We start from the raw sequence: 9,282 nt of genomic DNA on the forward strand, positions 1-9,282 counted from the left end.
AGAAAAAACTGCAAACTAAGGAACATTTGTAGTTTTTTAGTTCTATCCAGTTTCATTGCCTTCTTGTCTTCCAATCCCATGTTTTTTCTTATTCCAGCATGCAAGGAAATCAAGATAAACTATCATCTTTTTTTTTTCTCCCTGACAGCTTTTCCCCTTGGTTCATGGTCTGTTTTCCTTAGATATTTGATTATAAATTATTTTTCAAAACTGTGATGAGTCATATTAAAATGTTAATCAATGAAGTTGGATCCTTTAAATTAGATTTAATATTATTATCCAAATATGTGATCATAAGTACAGTATAGGCAGGGAAAAGGGAGTTTTAGATAATCAGCTCCAGGTGAAGGGACTGGTAATGGTGAAACTCATCACTCAGGGCGGCTTTAAACCAGTACCAGTGTTACACCGAGGTCACGGTCAGAGTACTGATGCTTGTAGTTGATCCTTAATTCCATTAAGTGTGTCCTACTCTGAACTAGGACCTTTGTTGTCACATTCAGCTTTCCCAGCAAGTCTACGAAGTGGGTGTTATCACCTGCACTCGCGGATCATGAATCCGAGGCACCGAAGTTTAATGAGCTTTTTCAAGGTTATATTACAAGGGCAAAGCAGAATTAGAATCCAGCTTCGGTGAAATTCAACATTACTTCCTGCCTAGACTGTCACTATCTCATCTTTAAATCACTTCATGTGTGACTTAGCACATGAGTCTGCAAACTTATTTGGTAGAAAGTACTGGGAGATTGTAACTCTTCTCCAGAAGGGCCCACACTTGACAAGCAATCTCAATATTCCTCATCATTGAGAAGTTCATAGAAGTCAGAAGTACCTTTCTTATTCACACAACTAATCTTCAGATATGCTTGTACTTGGAGTGGCTCAAAAGAGAAGCAAAAGCAAAGTTTTAAAAAAAAATCAATCTCCTTAATTAAGATATTTATCAATTCATTATCTTTAAGGGATTATACACCTTGTAAATGATCTTTTTGTTATGAAAAGTTGCTTTTACACTCTAGAGCACACCCTGATTAATCCATTCCTGTTATTTGATTTTACCCAACCGTTATTTACTTGAATGTTGTTGACCAATTTTCTACCAACTGGGAGAGCTGGTTTGAAGTGGATAAAGTGACCACTCTAAGGCTTTTTATCCCTACTCCTTCCAGTTACACTACGAAAAACACAGAAAACCTTGGTAACCACCATTTATCTCTAATTCCAGGCAGAAATTCCTTCCACACAAGTCTGGAATAGTAGCAACCAACCTGTGTTGGTTGCTTTGATTAACTGGAGTCTCACTGACCTTTAAAATGGATTGTTTTCCCTGGAATTGCATAGAAACACCCTCCCAATATCTTTCATATGTTAGTCCACTGGTGTCACATAACATAAAACAAATGTGTTTTCATAAAAATAGAAAAATAAATAAATAAAAGCTCAAAGCATATAAAGGTCACTATGGACTATCGAGTTTCCTCCAGAGACTCTTTTTCTTTACATATCATTGTTTCTTCAGCTGTTGCTCATAGGACCTGCTTCCCAGATGTCTCTTCACAGTTTACATTCGGCAAACCCTTGCCGTGTGCCACAGGTCAAGCATTCTCTCTCTCAGCTGGCTTATCAATGACATCCTTCAGTTAAACTGGGGACACTGACACGTGCACGGTAATTGCACCTGAAGGGAACAAGTGAGACCTGGGGGAGGAGGAAGGTCAGAAGATCCTGCTCCTGCATGAGCAGGAGCCTGAGACACTGAGCCGGCCAGGTGACGTCAGTGCAGTGCTCCTGGGCACACCGATCACTGTTTCCTCGCTGCTGGTCCCAGGAGCCTATTAATTTGCTTTGTATGAATTAGCATGGTCTTAGTCTCATCACAGTTTATTGTTGTTGAGTTTGAAGTACTTTTGTAATGGTGAATTTTTTAAAAAAATTCAATAATTACATTTATCGCTCTGTAATTTCATTATGTTAAGCCCCTTGTTCTAGCCAACTGACTGATTTTTTTAGAATATTGGTTCTTATACCCACTGATTATTGAGAATGAGACTGCACTGCTGTGGTTAGAATTTCAATAATAGTATTCATTTTCAGACTATAGGGAAATCACGATAATTTGCTCACATACTACGTTTTAATTACCTTAGAACTATAAAGGGTAGAGGTAAAGTTGAGAATTGCATTTTCTAAAACAGACTGAACTTCCCACTTTCTGGAGAAAGTAACACTAACCAGTGTGCCATTCCCGAAACTCTACCAAACAATTTCACAGAACCGAGAAGAATACTAATAGGCAGAGTCCAAATGCAACTCGTCACCCTGAATATTACAGGAAGTTGCTCATCACCTTTTTGTACAAGAAAATCACTGGTACCAGTTTGGCATGTACCTTTTAGATGTTTTCTGAGTGTCGATTTCTCAGGAAGGCGTTTCCTGGCCAGCTCTAGGGTTTCGGCTCACGTCCTTCTGCCCCACCATGATTTATGCACCACCATGAGGCTTCCTTTGTTTGCTCCCCACTTTCTCCCACCAGCACTTGGGGCTCCCGAGCGCTGTTATGTTCACCCTAGTATCATGAGTGGGTCAGGCACATATTAAAAATTATGGATAATCGTATTTGTTACCTTTTCATTATGAACATTATTGAACAAAAATGAAAAGCTATTTTCTCTGTTTAAAGAGAACAATATGTCCAGATGGAGAAACAGAATAACTTAAGTACTAAATTGAGTTCAATCTCAATTGACCAATTTGAGCATCATTTTTGTGGTTTTTAAGAAAATGCCCCATTCCAAGGAAAATGGTTTCACAAACTGAAATGTCGGGAGCCGTAATAGTTTAATGAATTAATAATTTAAATGAATTAATAAGGGTAATTTTTCCATGATTGCCTTGCTTATTTTACTTATAGCGTACAGAATCTCAATTGCATTGATGCAACTATTAGTGAAAGACTGGTTGGGGAACAAATGGAATTTAAATTCTAATTATTCACTTGTACTTCGGAGGAATGAATAGAATTAGGACTTTTATATGTGTTCACAGGAGCAGATGCATCTCTGCATCTGTTTCCTTTCCTTGTATTAATCTTTAGTGTCGCTGTATTTATTTCTGGGGCTTATATGATTTTTATGTAGGCGTGGAAGACTATTCAGTACATCAAGAAGAACTCTTTTGAGATGTCTGATGAAATATGACAAGTTCTGTGGATCAGCAATCTACAATTGAATTCATGATTCAGAAATGGAGTCAGGCCAAAGCTTCTTAATGTGCAACATGCTTTCCCTTCTCTCTTCTTCCTCCATTAGCATGGCAATCGGCCTTTGGGCTCATATGGATGCTTTTATGTTAAAGTATAAAAATGGTTTACAGGAGTTTAAAATACCAGTGTAAGGATTATTTACATTTATTATTATTTTATTTTTGCCACTAAATTGCATTTGCTGCATGCAAAAGATTCCACTGACAATGAAAGGGAAGTACGAGGAAAGGGAGTAAGTTCGGTGGAAATTCATCGTGGGGAGAACCGCCAGTATTTTAAGGCTGCCATTACTACTTCTCTGACACAGACTTTCCATCCTACCTCACCTTTCTTTCTGTGTCGAATGTAGTGTCCCTATTTTCTGTGTGTGTTTTCCCACCCATGTCCACGTGCCCACCTGGCTATCAAATAAATAACAACTGCCATACTACACGAGTGGTTTCCTCCAGGCCTTTGCAAGAGAGCTTTTCAGCTGAGGTGCCACAAATGAAGAGAGAAAAGAAAAGAAGGAGGCATGAGGGAAGAAGGAAGGGAAACCAGAAATTAATAAGGAGAGAAGAAAAGCAGAGGGGAGGGAAGAAGGAGAGAATGGAGAGAGAGAAGAAAGGAGGAAAGTGAAGGGGAAGAAGGAGGAAAGGAGGAAAATAAAAAGAAGAAAGAAAATAGTGTGTCAGTAGACATTAAGGAAGCATTTCTACATTTGCTTGAAAGTACTGAACCTGGCCAGGTGACCTTCAACTTCTACAAGGTTATTGTCAAAGATAAATTGCATTAAAGACTTTTAATGAGTAGATTGAATATTTTACATAAAGCGCTATTCAAGTTCATCTAATCTTGGAATGTCCAAACTGAACTTTTGTAAAAAAAAAATTTTGGCATAAAAGTGAGTGCATGTGTGCGCGTGTGTGTTAACCTGCTAAAAGTTGCCTTCTCCATAGAACTCTTGAAATATCTAAAAGGATACTTTCCAAGAAGTGTAAAAACTGAGTTTGGTACATAAATCTTAATGGTACAACTTAGAGTTACCACTTGTTTTCTCAAATACCCTCACGACATCATCAAATTAAGTTCTCGAGCATTCAAACATGTTCTTTTCCAACCTTTCATTTTCTTCTCGTATTTTAAGAAGGCAAAGAAAATGCATACATCAAGTTACAAAGGCAAACATTTTCACCAGTAGGAATGGAGAATAAGTAACTATTCACATTTTAAAAATCTATTACCCAAAGCCATTGATGTTTGGATTTTATTATTAGTCTATTTCATGTTTGGGTAAAGTCTGTTATCAATTCAGCATTGTTCTAATAGGAATTTGAGATTTGTCAACTCTAGAATGTGATAGCATTCCTTAGCATTCCAAGATGAAGAAAACTTGGAAACAGGACGGTACTCATGAAAGTTCCACAGTGCAGTTGCCACGTCTGACTTCCGAGGTTGCGGACAATATTTTAAAGAGGGTACACGTCACACTCTGTAACAGCTTCGCTCAGTGTGTCCCGATGTGTTAAAGACGAGGTTGGAGGAACGTCCTGCCATGAGAGCTGTAGGCACGGCACTGCCTCACACCTGGCCCACTCCTCTCACTTCATCAACGGAAAATAAATCAACATGGCCCTTTCCCTAGTTATCGGGAGAGTGCAGGGGGTGCACTGTCGTTCCCTCCTGGTGTCCAGCACACAGGCCTTCCCTGCCAACACTTCTGGCCTGTCCTCTTCTATAGATCGGACCAGGCCAACGACTCTCAGAACCATCCCACCTCCTCCTCTCACACATTGTACATACGGGGCATTTGTCATCCCTCTTCCATCCCCAAGATGTGTTCAGACGCGCAGCTCATCCTCGTGTCTCTTCCTGCTCTTGACTCTACATTACATTGTACTTCTGCTAGGCAGATTGGCAGTTTTCATTAGAGTAACTCTTAGTAAAGAAGAAAACTTTGTTACTTTAATATTTTACTCTACTCAAAAATATGTTTGTTCTTTACATATCCCACAGTTCATACTAGAGAAAGACGTCAGGCCTCAGGTTAGGATTTAAACATAATGCTTATTAACAAACTTCAGCCCAGAAAGAACTCGCCTTGCGGGCTCCCAGCTTCTGTGTCGCCTTCCACACACTCACTCTGTTCTCTGAGTCTCTCCAGTGCTTCCCAGGTCTGGGGAGGCAGCCCCGGCTAGAATCTTCTAGTTTGAACAGAGCACACTAAACGCTTCTCCATTCTCCTCCAAGTAGCTGCTACCACACAAGCACAGAGTTTGATCTTTGGGTTTTACTCTCAGTGGCACCTTTCCTGCTCAAATCAAATATGCATGGGGACCACAGGGACAGTAGACCTACTGAGGACCCAGTTTCACTGGGTTAGAAACACACAAGAAGGAAGGTTAGCATTGAGATTTGAATTCAGAGACAAGTTTATTTTAAATCTAATTGCAGAATTCTTTTGGGGGTGGTGAAGAAGACTAGGTATTACTGTTTTAATATTCAGGTAAACTACAAAAGATTGTCCTTTTTGAAGTGATATACACACACATATGTTTCTCTCTATTTTGGTTATTAAATATATAATTTTCAAATTGTGATTTTATATAGTTATATATAAAATAGCCTCCATTTACTTCATTTTGGTATTTGAGGACATTCAAATTGACACATTTCTTAGATAATAACTTCAACTGGCAGAAAACCAAATGCAATTTATATACATTTTCAATTTATGGATAGGAGATCAAATATTAAAACATTTATGAATTTTTCCCTTTTTTACTTGACAATGATGCCTGAGTTTCTAAATTACATCTATATTTTCCTTCCAAGAGTTAGTTTCATTTTATGCTTAATAAGCCATACACATTATAATCTTTTCAAGGGATTTTCTAAATGTCAGTCTCATGCTGACCAATTGCCATTAGGACTGAGGAAAAAAAAGAAAGAGACTGTTCTGCTTAGTGTTTAATTTCCCCAAATCCCCCGCATTAGCTTATCACAATACTGCTATCAATACAAGAGCTGTGTGATATTAACCATCAGAAGGTAAACCTTCAAAGGATTCCTTGTTATGGAAACGTCATCAGTCTAGCAGGTGTTAGATGGTGGTAAGTCCCCTGTTTGCAGTGAGGTGAATGGAAGTGGCCGACCCACTCTGCTAATTAATGACTGATTTCTTAGGATCCAGGTGCAGCCCTAGACGGTTGTAGTCAGTGGACTCTATTCTCTGCATCCATTTGCTTCATGAAAAAACCGTGGCCAACACAGCACCCCCTCAGCATCTGGATATGGCTAACTGGCATCTTTGTAATAGAAGAACTTAAAATGGATGCTTTTGATATTAAAATATATCCTTTAAATCTTTGTGGAGAAAGATAATTGCCTCCTAGTTTTGGAGAAATTCAACCAATTACAGTAACTTTTGTCTTCATCAATTTCCTTTTGTGGCAAGAAACTCTCAGGATTTAAACCATGAAGTTGGTGAGGAAGGGCAAACAAAAACCATTAGGAAAACACTTCAGTGTCTTCATATGCCCTTTACTTTAAAATCCCTACAGTCTTTGAGCTGATGAAAAATATTCTGACAGAAGGTACCAAGAAAGCAAGAAAAGGTGAGTTTGAAAAAGATGTACTGAAGTATATACCACTGAAACTTTGTCAGAGCTCATCGTATAAGCTGGCATAATAAACAAAATAGGTCATCGCTTGGAAATACTGTAATAGTGCCTCTAAACACCACAACCTTATTCATCAGGACAGATTACAAGAAACAAAACAGGTGTAAGTGTCCCTTTTATTTAGCTCTCTCTGACAGACATTAGAAGGGATGGATAAGACCATATTTAAATGACATTTCATATTTCCCACTTATTCTGTGCATGAGGAATTGGGAGGCTTTACAGGTGTAGCATAAAGCTGTTTCTGTCCTCATGGATTTATGCTTGTGGTATGTTACATGTATTGTTCTCAGAATTGCCTTTTTTTTTTCCTAACAGGAAAGCCCCTGTTTCTTTAAAAGCAATTCAGGATGGTATCATATAATTTCAAATGCCGGTGACAGCTGTTTCTCTAAAGCAGACCATCAGAACAGAGTCTGCCTCTGAACCTCGGGTCCCAAGGAGAGGAGTTTCCATGATCTGCCGCGTTCTCAGTCACCCCTCTCAGGGAACCATTTATAACCCTATAGTTTAGATGCTGAGTTTGAAAAATTGGCATTTTCAATAAGAAAAGGCTAAAATTGTTATCAAGTGAGGTGCTTATTATGCAAATGTTCTGGCAACAGTTTAAAATATCTCAAGTGCTAGCTGTCTTTTTTTATAGGCAGGACTGTATGTTCCATTTATAGTGCAAATCTAACTTCTGCAAAGCCTAAGCGCAGGTAAACGCACATACTCTGGAAAGGCAGACTGAATCGGGTGTGAAGCAATTATCTGCTTCTACATAAATCTTTCACAAATAAAACTTTATTGTGTTCCACTCGTTTATCTAGAAGCAACATATATCCATCTACTGTACGTGCCTCGGTTCCAGCAAATTAAGCAGTAACTTACCTGGAGAAGCATCCTGATTGTTTTCTTTCCTCCGTGGAGCTGGTCCCGAGTCAGAACACGAGCCGTCCAGTGAGGAGACGGCGGGGCTGCAGGTTACTTAGCAGGAGTGGCCGGTTCACAGGGTCTGCCCCCGGCACCCTGGAGCCACTGCAGCCCAGCCCTGGCGTCTGAACTCTTCCAGCAGTGGCTTTTTATTTATACACACGCTGTCCTTTTCAAAACAAGCAGCCAGCTGGAATGATTCAAATCTCTGTGCAGCACGCCGTTCAATGCAGCTTCCCTCTCGGACATGAGAATTACACCAGGGAGCAGACCCAGCACAGCGAAAAGGCTGCGAGAAGTCTTTAATCACGGGGACCAGCTGCAGCTGCTGTCCTGGCCGCCGGTCCCCTCCTCTCACACCGGACTATGAAGGCAGCTGTGCCCGAGGTGATTGGCAGACACAGCCAATTCCTTCAGCTAATCATCCTCCAGACGTTCAAGGACCGGGAGCTGTTGTGATGTCATCCAGTCAGGGGGATGTCACACGCCCATACATTCCAACAGAAGCGAATTCAGCCATCAGCTGCATCCCTCCCTCACCTCCGTGATGGATGAGGAGCTCCTGCAGGATTTGCATAATCCTTCATCCCTTCATCCTACAGCTGGGCTGTTGCCTATGCAAGTGGAGAATAAAATTCCACTTTGCAGCTATGACGCCCAAAGATCCCATTGGGTAAAAAAAAAAAAAAAGAAAAGTTCAAGACAGGGTTTTCTGGGGTAGGTGTGTGCCAGTGAAACAAATGGGTGATGAAATCAGCAAGTCAGCTGTGAGCGGTGGGAAAGCTGGACAAGTACCAGTGGGCTACGTACCCACTCCTGACACTAACAACGAGTCGGACCATCATACGTGGTTGGAGGAAGGAATGAGTAACAGTGTACGTGTGTGTTTGTTGTAAACAGTTTCATGGTGACAGAGGTAAATTATATGGAAACGTTCCCTTCTAGTCCCAGCATGGGCAAAATTGTCTCCGTGTGTCATTTTTCTACTTGGTGATATAAGATGAAGATTACCTGCTCTTTGTTCTCTACAAACTCCTATTAACTCATAAAGATATAAATGACACTATATCACGTTCTTTGAACTTCTTCATCCAAAGACATAGAAGATAAAAGATGCTCTCCCGTGTTTCTTCATTCCCGGCTCTGATTCCCTGGCCTCTTCCTGCTGTGGAACCTTAAATGTCCACCTCCTGACTCAGTGGAGTAAGACGTGCTAGTGAGAATGGGGCCCCAGACCCTCACAGGCTGGAGAACAGAGCTGCAAACCTTCATTCACCCACAGCACGTTCCTGGTGTGTGCGCCTCTGGTTCCTGAGTTCTGTCTGAATTCCCGCACGGCCCCGGGAATCTCCCTGTACTGCAGGTGAGGGAGTGTCCCTCAAATCGCAGTGGTAACTGATGGTGTGGTCTTTGGGGTGAATGATTCTAACACCCAGTGTTACT

The 9,282-nt window shown here is 40.6% G+C and overlaps 1 protein-coding gene across 3 annotated transcripts in view; it reads right to left on the bottom strand.

The window, feature by feature from the left end:
* Positions 1-8,371, bottom strand: part of LOC308509191 (bifunctional heparan sulfate N-deacetylase/N-sulfotransferase 4-like) — a 206,333-nt gene extending 197,962 nt beyond the window's left edge. For all 3 annotated transcript variants that reach the window (XM_081076935.1, XM_081076934.1, XM_081076936.1), the window contains exon 1: positions 7,798-8,371. The gene's annotated coding sequence lies outside the window, so the exon portion shown is untranslated. The remainder of the gene's footprint in view (positions 1-7,797) is intronic.
* Between the last annotated feature and the right edge of the window lie 911 nt (positions 8,372-9,282).

Source organism: Rhinolophus hipposideros, assembly GCF_964194185.1.
Source record: "Rhinolophus hipposideros genome assembly, chromosome: 16".
Classification (NCBI taxonomy): domain Eukaryota; kingdom Metazoa; phylum Chordata; class Mammalia; order Chiroptera; family Rhinolophidae; genus Rhinolophus; species Rhinolophus hipposideros.